The following is a 13,416-nucleotide window of genomic DNA, read 5'->3' as shown; positions in this document are numbered from 1 at the left end:
GTGTGGACTGACACATGTTCCTTTTCATTATTTGAGTCAGATGCCACCAGCAAAAGGTTGATTTTTCTTTTTTGGTGGTTCGGGTTCTGTAGTTTCTGCATCAGAGTGTTGCTCTTTTAAGACTTCTGAAAGCATGCTCCACACTTCATCCCTCTCAGATTTTGGAAGGGACTCCAGATTCTTAAACCTTGGGTCGAGTGCTGTACCTATCTTTAGAAATATCACATTTGTACCTTCTTTGCGTTTCTGAAATCTGCAATGAAAGTGTTCTTAAAATGAACAACGTGTGCTGGGTCATCATCCAAGACTGCTATAACATGAAATATATGGCAGAATGCAGGTAAAACAGAGCAGGGAACATACAAGTCTCCCCCAAGGTGTTCAATCAAAATTTTAATTAATGCATTATTTTTTAAAGAGCGTCATCAGCATGGAAGCATGTCCTCTGGAATGGTGACCGAAGCATGAAGGGGCATACGAATGTTTAGCATATCTAGCATGTAAATACCTTGCAGTGCCGGCTACAAAAGTGCCATGCAAATGCCTGTTCTCACTTTCTGGTAAATAAGAAGAGGGCAGTATTATCTCCTGTAAATTTAAACAAACTTCTTTGTCTTAGCGATTGGCTGAACAAGAAGTAGGATTGAGAGGACTTGTAGGCGCTGAAGTTTTACATTGTTTTGTTTTTGAGTGCAGTTATGTAACAAAAAAAAATCTACATCTGTGAGTTGCACTTTCACGAAAAAGAGATTGCACTACAGTACTTGTATGAGGTGAATTGAAAAATAGTATATCTCACTTTTATCATTTTTACAGTGCAAATATTGGTAATCAAAAATAATATATACTTTGATTTCAATTACAACACAGAATACAATATATATGAAAATGTATAAAAACATCCAAAATATTTAATAAATTTCAATTGGTATTCTACTACTTAACAGAGCAATTAAAACTGTGATTAATTTTTTTAATCGTGATTAATTTTTTTGAGTTAATTGCGTGAGTTAACTGCGATTAATTGACAGCCCTAGAAAATACCGGTCATTCCTGTATCACCATAGCACCTACATTAAACAGTAGTCTGTAATGTTTTTTTTTTAAGACTGGGAAGACATGATGAAGGTGGATCTCTATTGGTAGTATATTTACCTCCAGTGGTATCCTTGAGGCTGCTACTGGAAAAGCATGGTTGTTTTCTAGCTTAAGATGTCCTGATGTTACCATCAAGTTCAGTTTGAAGAAGCACTTGGATACCTACTTGGAAGGACAATCAAATGAATTCAGGTGCTTCAGATCATTGGCTCTCAGTCCAGTTAAACCTTATATGTTAACAAATCAAGGCTCTGATTCTACAAAGATTTATTCATATGCTTAACTCTAGCATGTAAGCAGTCCCATTGAGCTTAAAGGAACTATTTACGGGTTTGAAATTAAGGATATGTGTAAGGCTTTCAAAAATTGGGGTCCAAGTCTGTATGAATTATTGGCAGCCAGGGAAAATACTAAAATTTGTATGTAGTATGTTCACCAAAGGTCTCATGAACAGTGCTTATCAGAGACTTTGTGTGAGGAGGCAAATTTTCTAAGACCTATGAGGTCTTTTAGTACTAGCAATAGTAGTGTCGTGCACATTAAGATCCGATGGCTAGAAAGATGCACTGAAAAAACTTCCCTGTTTCATTTGCAAAGAGTGAAGCTGAATGCAGATTAAGTTGAACAAGTTAAACTTTATTAAACCCTGTACACTGTTCTATCCATGCAGATGAGATGCTTTGAGCCAATCTCCCCACATTCCCTGTTTTCCTGGTGTCCTATCAATAACAGCCGTTCCAGGGAACATCTGCCCTCTGAGTCCAGTTCCACTGATCATGTACATCTTCCTTAGTTAATAAACACATTTTTAATATAAACATTAAAAACAAATAATTGATTCCCAGACCCCTACTCCATGTTCCCTCAGCCAGAGGTTGGTAGCACATAGCCTCAACAGTTGACCACATTGCAAGTGACCTATCTGTCTCCACTCTAGCAAATGATCTCTCTGTGGAGTCTCCTCCTTCCCTGTGGAGTTGGTGTCCAGACAGTGCTGTCTCTCTGTTCTGTGATGATCTCTGTAGGCTCTCGCTGGGTGTTGTGTCTGCTGGTTTGTAAATGTAGTGTCTACTGTTCTTTTGGATCACTAGTCCCTCTTGCATAATCACTGCATATTACATGGTTGCCACTGTACCCCTCACTATTCCTTTAGTCCACTCCTTCTGGTCTCTCTCTAACAGCTGGATCCTCACAGGAGTGTTTGTCTCCAGGGCCATTGGGTCCCTGGTTGACCTGTTGTACTCTAGTGCCTACCTCTCTTATTGATTGTTGGCAGTCTCCTCTCAGCAGTGTTACTATTCTTCAGGCTGCAATAGGTCTCCCCCTCATTGATAGCAAGATTTTGGTCCTTTGTCCCATCAGTGTCTATGCCGGACTGTTTTGGCACCCGTGTGATGTGGTGTGCCAGTTTGCCAAAACTGCTCACAAGGAGTCTGAACCAGAAGAAACAGCCTTGTGAAACAGTCTTAGTTGTTTTCACGGCTGATTCCACCTTACCATTACTCTGTGGGTATGATGGGGATGAAATGTGTTTGTCAAATTCCCATTTACAAACAAATTTCTTGAATTCCCACAAGGCAAATTGGGGTCTTTTGTTAATGAATACAGTGTCCAGAGTGCCATCTCTCGCAAAGTGGGCCTTCAGTTTGCCAATCACTGATTTGTAGGGCCCTACCAAATTCATGGTCCATTTTGGTCAATTTCACAGTCATAGGATTTTTTAAATCGTACATTTCATGATTTCAGAAATTTAAGTCTGAAATTTCACAGTATTGTAATTATAAGGGGTCCCAAAAACGAGTTGGGGGGCCTCAAGGTTATTGCGGGGGGGGGGTTGCACTACTGCTACCCTTACTTCTGTGCTGCTGCTGGTGGTGGTGCTGCCTTCAGAGCTGGGTATCCAGCCAACAGCCGCCGCTCTCCGGCCACCCAGCTCTGAAGGCAGCGCAGAAATAAGGGTAGCAATACCATGACCATCCCCGTCCCCCCCCCAATAACCTTTCAAACTCTCAACAACCCTCTTTTGGGTCAGGACTCCCAGTTTGAGAAATGCTGGTCATACCCTGCCATGAAATCTGTATAGTACAGGTAATAGCACACAAAAGACCAGACTTCATGGTCCACGACATGTTTTTCATGGCTGGGAATTTGGGAGGGCCTTACTTATTTGCTTGCTGTTTCAGGCAGGGTATCGACCTCCAAGAAATTTAAATAGTAATCCACTGTAATCAAATACTGCTTTTTCTTGAAGGTAAATAAGTCCATGCCTACCTTTTCCCATGATTGGATGAGCAGCTCATGTGGCAACAGAGTCTTTTTTTTGGTGGGAGTTAACACATGACCAGCAGGAGTCACACCCCTATATCAAGGAGCAGAGTTGTGTATTCTTTCCTGGCCACTAAACACAATCTTGAGCACATCTAAGACATCTGTCAATGTCCAAGTGTGAGGCATGTATTTTTTGTATGACATCCTTACATAATGAGTCGGGGGCAACAGCTTTCTGTCCTTGAAATATGATTCCATCCTTAATGATCAGCTCATCTTTAATTTGAAAATATGGTTCTGCCCCTACTGTAACTGGTTTTTGTCTTCTGACCATCCTACTCATATTGCTGTCCTTGCCTACATTTGGATGTCCTTTCCTTTTATATCCATCAGCTTCGCTGTTGAAACTGCAATTAGGCAGTCCTTCCAGCACTTGGGTGAGTCTTCTTTGGAACATCTCTGGTGCTGGGTTTATGCCCATCAGCATGTGCAGCCATCTGTAGTGACCAAATGGTGTTGCTCAGGTTGTCAACGTGATGGTCTTTGTCCAGGCTTATGTGCCAAAACTCATTCCTCACCTCACAGATCTTAAAGATTCTGATAACATAAGACATTGTGGGCAGTGGATAGTAGCATCTTTTCAATGCCCAGTTCAGTGGCTTTGGGTCTATGTAGATGTGTAATTTGCCTGATGTCTTCTGTATCACCCCATGCTGCTTACCAAAGCTATACTGGCCTCTAGAAGTGCTATGATACCTCTGGTCTGCAGATTTTCAAGCTCCTTGCATACTGGATTATGTAGTGCCATGGGAATTTTTTGTCATGATAAGCACATAGGTTCCACTGTGGGGGTGGACTTTCATTTCCAGCCTTTCCTTCAAGGCACCTATCACCTTTGAAAATATCCCCACACTCTTTTAAAGTTGTCTTTATTGTCCATGGGACTTCCCCCCGTTTTACTCCTTGTACTGCAGCTATTAAATTCTGACACTGCACACTGATCAGATCCATGGCTTGTGTGGCTGTATTCCTCATAAGGGGATTGTGCTTACCATCCACCACAACAAACTTCAGTTTGTGCCATCTGTTATTTTTTGTGTTGGTTTCTGAGGTCACATTTTCCTATGGGCTGCATTATGCTTTCATTGTACATTGCACCTGCTGTTTGTAATGGGCATGTTAGAGTCCAATTCACCCTGAGGAATCATTTTGCAGAAGGATCCACCTGAAATAACACAGGGCATTTCCCCATTAACGTTGTTGCATACACAGAGATATTGTCCCTTATATTGTCTCCTGTCTCAACAGCCTGGACCTGATATGCTCACAGACTCAAGGTGGGAGTTGTGATGTCATCGCAGCTGTCTGATGAGCCTTCCCCCTTTTATACAAGCCTGACTGAACCATTTTAGCAGTGTGTGCAAGAGCTGAAGAAGGTCCCAGAAAGGTTCAAAGTGCCACATTCCTTGCAGTGCTGTCCTACTGCAGGACACTTCCCTCCCCCCCCCCCCAAACTGTTTCCCACAGTAAATGCCTCTCACTAGGGATATGGAACCTTGGTCATATTTTCTCCATTTGTTCTCCTTTGTTGTGCACTTCTGGGTGTGTTGTGCCTCTTCTGGCTTTCATCCTTTCTCTTAAGGTTTCTACTGCATACACATGTCTAAGCATCTATTTAATGTGAGATCACCTTCCTGGATCAGTTGCTCCCACAGGTGCTATCCCCAGTGTTGCCCTGTCCCAAATTAGGGGGTCTGTCAAGTCCTCAGAATTGCAGTTTTCTTCTGGTTTGGGGAGCAATAGGTTCCCAGGGCTCCTAGGACTGCAGTAAGGCTTGAGGCAGCAGTGTGCTTCAGAGTAGTGCAGATCTCTCTGCCTTGTCCCCAGTAAGGTAAAATAATATTTTTACTTTCCAGCTGTTATCGTTCTCCTGCATGGCCAGGTCTATGTACAGCTACAGCTCCTCCTTCCACTGGGTCTATCACTGGGCTAGGTTTGTGTCTGTAAAAATCCAGCGTTCCAAGGGGCTTCAGACCAAGTTCCATGGCTCATGCTGCCAGCTGCTGCACTACAGAGAATTTACAGCTCACATGCTGCCACCACAGCTCATTTGCAAAGAGTGAAGCTAAAATGCAGGTCAAGTTGAACAAATGAAACTTTATTAAACCCTGTGCATTGCTCTGTCCATGTCACTGAGTTGCCTCCAGCCTGACTCCCCACATTCTTGTTCCCTTGGTGTCCCCTCACTAACAGCCCCTCCAATTCCAGTCATTATGATACATCTGTGTAGATAGATAAGGCCCAAGATTGTGAGTGTTCTATGTTATGACAACTGATGTTCTCTACAGGGGGTAATTGGTGTTAACTGATTAATTTAATTATATATAATTAAATCAATTGATTAATTAAATTAAGTGATTGATTAAATTAATTCTTTTCCAGAAATATGGAATGGCTGCCCTATGAGGAGAGATTAATAAGACTGGGACTTCTCAGCTTGGGAAAGAGACGACTAAGGGGGGATATGATAGAGGTCTATAAAATCATGACTGGTGTGGAGAAAGTAAATAAGGAAGTGTTATTTACTCCTTCTCATAACATAAAAACTAGGGGCAACCAAATGAAATTAATAGGGAGCAGGTTTAAAACAAACAAAAGGAAGTATTTTTTCACACAACGCACAGTCAACCTGTGGAACTCCTTGCCAGAGGATGTTGTGAAGGCCAAGACTATAACAGGGTTAAAAAAAAGAACTAGATAAGTTCATGGAGGATAGGTCCATCAATGGCTATTAGTTAGGATGAGCAGGGATGGTGTCCCTAGTCTCTGTTTGCCAGAAGCTGAGAATGGGCAACAGGGGATGGATCACTTGATGATGACCTATTCTGTTCATTCCCTCTCAGGCACCTGGCATTGGCCACTATCAGAAGACAGGATACTGGGCTAGAAGGACCTTTGGTCTGACCCAGTATGGCCATTCTTATGTTCTAACATGATAAAATCCAGTGGACAAAGATATAAAATTATTTTTTTGTATCTCAGTCATATCTTAGTAGTTTTCCAAGCACATTCTTTGAGTTTGTGTTGCTCAGGACCTAAAACTAATATTTTATAGTAGATTCTTTGTGTACTCCAAGCACTTGTCAAGTGATACAAAGATTGTCAGTCTAAATAATGTTGTTGTAATTAACTGAAATAATGTAATCAAGACATTGGTGTACAAAGTGAAATTGCAACAGATTTGGAACAGAGATAAGGACAGTCTGAAATTAGTGTTTCTTTGAGTCACCTATGGCTAAAGCTATATACACGATATGAAACTATACAAAGACATAAAGTTTGGGATTAACCCTTCCATTAGTGCACAAAATATTTATAAAAGTTACTAACTTCAAACAACATTAGAAGTTATGCACATAAGCTTCCCAAGGATTAAGCTGACACATGGCAGTTCTGAATTGTCTGACTTGACCAATTAACCTTTTTCACATGGCTTTTTTGACTTATGACTGAACTGTTATTTTTCTAACTTGGATTTTTTCTACAGTAACTCCTTGCTTAACATTATGTTCCTGAAAAATGCGACTTTAAGCGAAACAATGTTAAGCGGAAGGGGTAGGGACTCGGGCAGAAGGGGCAGGTGCTTGGGTGGAATGGACAGGGCTGGGTGTCAGCCTCCCCCAGCCAGCCCTTCAGCACTGCCTGACCTGCACCACCCAGGGCTGCGGTGGCAATTTAAAGGGCCCGGGGCTCTGGCTGCTGCTGCGGTAGCAACGGCAGCCGGGAGCCCCAGGCCCTTTTCAATCACTGGGCTCTGGTGCAGCTGCCCCTTTTACCCCACCCCCCATGGCAGCGCTTTAACATTGGCTGTGTACGGGCCAGTACGGGCAGCCACTTCTTACTGGTATGCTGTGCTGACCTGTACCGGCCCACTTTCACCTCTGGGCTCCGGGCTTTAGTCTTGCACGCCTCCGCCTAGGAGCCAGACCTGCTGGCCACTTTCTGTACCCCAAACCCCTCATCCCCAGCCCCACCCCCAAGCCCCCACCCCCAGCCCAGAGCTGTGACCCCCTCCCACACCCCAAACCCGTGTCCCAGCCCTGAGCCCCCTCCCCAAACATGAAGCCCCCTCCTGCACACCAAACCCCTCATCCCTGGACCTACCCTGGATCCTGCACCCCCAATCCAGAGCCTTGACTCCCTCCTGCACCCCACCCTCTGCCCCAGCCCTGAGCCCCTTTCCCCCCCGAAACCCCTCATCCCCAGCTCCTTTGGGTCACGGGCATCAACAATTCTATTCAATGGGTCAGCAGAAAAAAAGTTTGAAAACCACTGATCTAGTTGACCTCCTGTCAACACATGATTTTTCCCTAGTACTCATTCATTCATGTTCTGCCTTGCTATTATATCCTGTGCAGTAATATCCTTCCTTCTCCTCTTTCAAATCCTGCCTTGATTATTTTTTTTCCATGAAGCTTCTTGTGTTTTCCCAGGTTATATACTCCAGGTCCTTGTGCTTGTGTATCATTGTTCCATGTAATATTTTCAAAGTCAATTAACAAATATGTGATCAATAATCATGTTTCATTAAAATGTAAATAACTTGTGAAAAATCTTTCAATTATGGGGAGGTTTATTATTGTGCAAATAAAATCGGAGTAAAATATAGATCATCAGAAAGAATAGTGCCCAAGAAAGATTTTGTGCAAAGTTGAATGTTCTTGAACAGCTTTTATGCTGCTCCAGTACATTAAGGAAATGCATTGATTACTTCTAATAGATATATTGTTCTGCCTACTCAAATGGATGCTCTAACAGTAGTGAAAATGTTAATATGTTATGGTCCCTGGTAATAGGAGTGTATAGTACTTAAACAAAAATAAGATGCAGATAACACTATCATCTAACTAACAGAGTAATGATGGCTAATTAATTAGAGCTTCTATCTTTTCATGATGTTATGGTATCCCTTATGCTGAATTTTAAATAAAAATCTTTTGGTTTTAAATAATATGTATAAACTGCATTCAGACACTGAACATTTTCTCTCTTCTCTAGAGCCACTGTACTCACCAGCCAAGACCTTCAGCTTGAGAGTCCTCTGCCCTTCAAATGACCTTGCAGTAGGTGTGATACAGTCACCACTGGAGACAACAGCTAGGTACTTTGTGGCTTTAGACAGCAGGCCCAACAGGTGAGCTAAAAGAGGGAAGCTTAGTGGCAAAGTTGTTAGGATCTTGCTAAGATTTTCTCATCTAGGAGTCTCAACAGCTCTTGACACTGTTCACACATATTTTATTTATATGTATCTGGTCAATAATACATCCGTGAACATATTTTAAAGGTTTGGGGTTTTGCTGGGGTTTGTCCTTGCATGTGTTCATTTCTCATTCTTGAACAGTGAGTTTCCTCAGTCCAAATTGCAGCTTTAGGGTTACCATAAAGTGTGGTGTTAGCAATATCAAATGCTGAAACCAGGTCTGACCTTTCTGATTGGCCTAGAGACATGCCAATCACCAAGATGCTGTCAGGTCATGATGGATCAGAAATCACCAGTATGGAGTCATGGCTCTTTTATGCATATAAGTAAGAGCATAGATGTTTTTTCAGATACCACACTGGTGGGCTCTGTATAGTGACTATTGGCTGTGAAATAGCACTAAGATTTACAATTATATGTTCTGTAATATGTTGTTGTTGACCTGCAACCGTAAGAGTTAACGTTTGAAAAGCAGAGAGTTGGGACACTGAAATCAAAATAATATACTAAAGGATTTATTGCTAAAGTTGAGCAGGCCACGGGTAATGAATTTTAATTATAGTGCTAGTGAGCTCACCCTGTTCACTTAATTAAGCAATAAAACATGACCGGCAATGCATTGTTGGGGGATTATTGCATGCCTTTGGTAAACTGTAAAACAAAACCGAAGGCTTTCAACTATACAAGAAGTGCAATAATCCCCCAGAAATACACTGCCTGTCATGTCTTATTGGTACTTAAGAAAGTAATGGAATTTGTTTTAAGAAGCAAGGAAGATGGGGCTGGGGAAAAACAGAGTCCCGGATGTAGTGGGGATTGCTAATGCTTATGTGTTTGTTTTTATTGCCCCTCAAATCTACATTTCTGTCCAGAATTCTGAACCTGTTTCCTATTAACGACAGTTGTGTGATTCTTTTCACCCCAGAATCACTACTTGGCAAACATGAATTAAACTTTACAGTACCCATTCAAAGCACTGTGACAGAAAAGACAGATCTTTGGGTACCCCCAGTAGGGACTCTGAAGCTTCTGGTCCTATGAAGAGGCTCTGTTGGGTTAGACCACGGGTCTCAAACACGCGGCCCCCAGGGCTGCATGCAGCCCATGGAGTTATTTGCTGCGGCCCACCAAGCTCCCCACCCCCTGGAGTTATTTCCTGCTGCCGCCAAGCTCCCCTCACCTGCCCTCCCTCCCCCACAGCACGCCGTGTTCCCACTCCTCTGCCTACCTCCAGGTGCTTCCTGCTGCAAAACAGCTGTTTGGCGGCACTTAGCACTTTCCAAGAGGGAGGCGGGAGGAGCGGGGAGCCATAGACTCAGGGGAGGAGGCGGAGAAGAGGCAGGCAGGGGCAGGGATTTGGGGAAGGGATTGGAATAGGGGCAGGGACGAGGTGGAGTTGGGGTGGGGACTTTGGGGAAGGGTTTGGAATGGGGGCAGAGGTGGGGGCGGGCTTTTGTATTTTTATATGTAAAGGTGTCAGTGATGCGGCCCTCAGACCAATGTACTAGTCTTCATGTGGCCCTCATGGTAATTTGAGTTTGAGATCCCTGGGTTAGACAATAGCCTGGAATTTCAGGAGTTAATGTCCAGCCTGGTTGGAGAGGCCATGCAGAGTGTACTTCCAGCTAGAGGTAAATTAGGTGGATCTCAGCCTGTTTAGGCCAGGTCTATATTACAAACTTCGGAAGACCTAGCTATGTCGGTCAAGGGTGTGATGAGGTGTAATTCATGATGGACATAGCTGTGCCGGCAAAAGCTCCTAATGTACTAACTTATATCACTGGGTGAGGATGGAATAAGCTGTGCCAGAAAAAATGGAGTTTTGCCTGTATAAGCTGTGTCCACGCTAGGAGTGCTTTGCCGGTATAGTATACCTGTATAGCTATACTGACAAAGCCTTCCAAGTGTAGGCCTGACTTTAGCCTCAATCTCTTCAGAGAAGGTTGTGTTGCTTTCAGAAGAGAGACAAATACAAAGGTTGTGCTGGCCAAAGATAGAGAGCTCTGGGGAAAAACAGAAACTACTTTACTTTTATATTTTTGAGCTTACTACTTCTTACACTGTATGGAAGAAATATAGCTAGAGATTTTTGCCAAACTGGTGTCAGTCTGGGTTTTAAACCAAAACCTTGGCAATAAAACCCCAGCCAACAGATGGCTCACCTGACCCTCTAGTGAATTTCTCTCTTCAGCCCTACTACAAGCATTTAAGTCTCATTAGGCCATACTCAGTCTTCAGTATTTAAACTATACTACTGTGCCTCAGCTAGTCCCCAATTAATCGGTGTCAAAGGTGGAAGATTTGGTGGCAGCTGCGTGAGTCATAAGGGACAGTGCTATGTTTACAGACCATGCCCACTCAGCACAGCCTCCTCCAGGGACTAGTTTCAAATATATTGACATAGTGGAAATGTAAGTAACCAAGGGCAGAACCTGTATGATGGCAAGTTGTAGTGAATGATAATAATAATAAAGTGACAATAGACCTTATGTGTGCAGTCTCTCCACAGTGTATAGAAAACAGTAGGAAAGCCTACTGTCTGTGGCCTATAAAAATCTAAGGTCCAAACTTACCCCCTTCCTAGAGTTTGGATTTGTTGGTCATTAACAATAGATCATAAAACTCATCCCTAACTTTATCTCCAAGTCTACCTATTTCTAGTAATCCTCTGATGAGAGACTCACACCATTATATCCTGGTGGAGTTAAATTGTACCTGCCACAGAGAATGCTCAGAGTTACTGTGCAGCTTTACTCAAGATTCCCATGCCTGTTAACATGGTTGATCAAAAGAAGAGCCCTGCATCTTAGCTGCCCTCTTATACTTTTGTTAGGATCAGATGACCTGGGAGGACTGGCTCTGATTCTAACCTTGAAATGGAATGCTAAACTTTATGTGACGCATGACCAGAAAGGGTTAAGCAGCTTGCAGGCTGATTGACCCAGAGTCAACCTTAAAGGACATATTGGTAGATAATGTTTGTGTTTTTGTGTGTTTACATATATATTGTTAGAGGTTAACAATGTAATTGATCAGTCCCTGTCTATGCTGTATTTTGTTAATTCAGGTTTCAGAGTAGCAGTCGTGTTAGTCTGTATTTGCAAAAAGAAAGGGAGTACTTGTGGCACCTTAGAGATTAACAAATTTATTTGAGCATAAGCTTTCGTGAGCTACAGTGTGCTGGCTTGGTAAATCTAAGGGTATGTCTACACTACGGAGTAAGGTCGAATTTATAGAAGTCGGTTTTTTAGAAATCTGTTTTATATATTCGAGTGTGTGTGTCCCCACAGAAAATGCTCTAAGTGCATTCAGTGCATTAACTCGGCGGAGTGCTTCCACAGTACCGAGGCTAGAGTCGACTTCCGGAGCATTGCACTGTGGATAGCTATCCCACGGTTCCCGCAGTCTCCGCTGCCCATTGGAATTCTGGGTTGAGATCCCAATGCCTGATGGGGCTAAAACATTGTTGCGGGTGGTTCTGGGTACATATCGTCAGGCCCCCGTTCCCTCCCTCCCTCCGTGAAAGCAAGGGCAGACAATCGTTTCGCACCTTTTTTCCTGAGTCACCTGTGCAGACGCCATACCACGGCAAGCATGGAGCCCGCTCAGGTAACCGTCACCCTATGTCTCCTGGGTGCTGGCAGACGCGATACAGCATTGCTACACAGTAGCAGCAACCCCTTGCCTTGTGGCAGCAGACGGTACAGTACGACTGGTAGCCGTCATCGTCATGTCCGAGGTGCTCCTGGCCACGTCGGCTGGGAGCGCCTGGACAGACATGGGCGCAGGGACTAAATTTGGAGTGACTTGACCAGGTCAGTCTCTTTAGTCCTGCAGTCAGTCCTATTGAACCGTCTTATGGTGAGCAGGCAGGTGATACGGATTGCTAGCAGTCGTACTGTACCATCTTCTGCCGGGCAGGCAAGAGATGAGGATGGCTAGCAGTCGTACTGTATCATCTTCTGCCGAGCAGCCATGAGATGTGAATGGCATGCAGTCCTTCTGCACCGTCTGCTGCCAGCCAAAGATGTAAAAGATAGATGGAGTGGATCAAAACAAGAAATAGACCAGATTTGTTCTGTATTCATTTGCTTCCCCCCCTCCCCCATCTAGGGGACTCATTCTTCTAGGTCACACTGCAGTCACTCACAGAGAAGGTGCAGCGAGGTAAATCTAGCCATGTATCAATCAGAGGCCAGGCTAACCTCCTTGTTCCAATAAGAACAATAACTTAGGTGCACCATTTCTTATTGGAACCCTCTGTGAAGTCCTGCCTGAAATACTCCTTGATGTAAAGACACCCCCTTTGTTGATTTTAGCTCCCTGAAGCCAACCCTGTAAGCCGTGTCGTCAGTCGCCCCTCCCTCCGTCAGAGCAACGGCAGACAATCGTTCCGCGCCTTTTTTCTGCGCGGACGCTATACCAAGGCAAGCATGGAGGCCGCTCAGCTCACTTTGGCAATTAGGAGCACATTAAACACCACACGCATTATCCAGCAGTATATGCAGCACCAGAACCGGGCAAAGCGATACCGGGCGAGGAGGTGACGTCAGCGCGGTCACGTGAGTGATCAGGACATGGACACAGATTTCTCTGAAAGCATGGGCCCTGCCAATGCATGCATCATGGTGCTAATGGGTCAGGTTCATGCTGTGGAATGCCGATTCTGGGCTCGGGAAACGAGCACAGACTGGTGCGACCGCATAGTGTTGCAGGTCTGGGACGATTCCCAGTGGCTGCGAAACTTTCTCATGCGTAAGGGCACTTTCATGGAACTTTGTGGCGCATGA

General features: G+C 43.9%; 1 long non-coding RNA gene across 2 annotated transcripts in view; it reads left to right on the top strand.

The window, feature by feature from the left end:
- Positions 1–13,416, top strand: part of LOC140908602 (uncharacterized) — a 139,846-nt gene that overhangs the window by 42,612 nt on the left and 83,818 nt on the right. For both annotated transcript variants that reach the window (XR_012157928.1, XR_012157927.1), the window contains exon 3: positions 8,425–8,560. This is a non-coding gene — a long non-coding RNA (uncharacterized LOC140908602). The remainder of the gene's footprint in view (positions 1–8,424; positions 8,561–13,416) is intronic.

The sequence above is a fragment of the Lepidochelys kempii genome, chromosome 3 (genome assembly GCF_965140285.1).
Source record: "Lepidochelys kempii isolate rLepKem1 chromosome 3, rLepKem1.hap1, whole genome shotgun sequence".
In the NCBI taxonomy this organism is placed as follows: domain Eukaryota; kingdom Metazoa; phylum Chordata; order Testudines; family Cheloniidae; genus Lepidochelys; species Lepidochelys kempii.
Note: the sequence above shows the minus strand (reverse complement) of the source record. Positions and strands in the feature narration are given on the sequence as shown.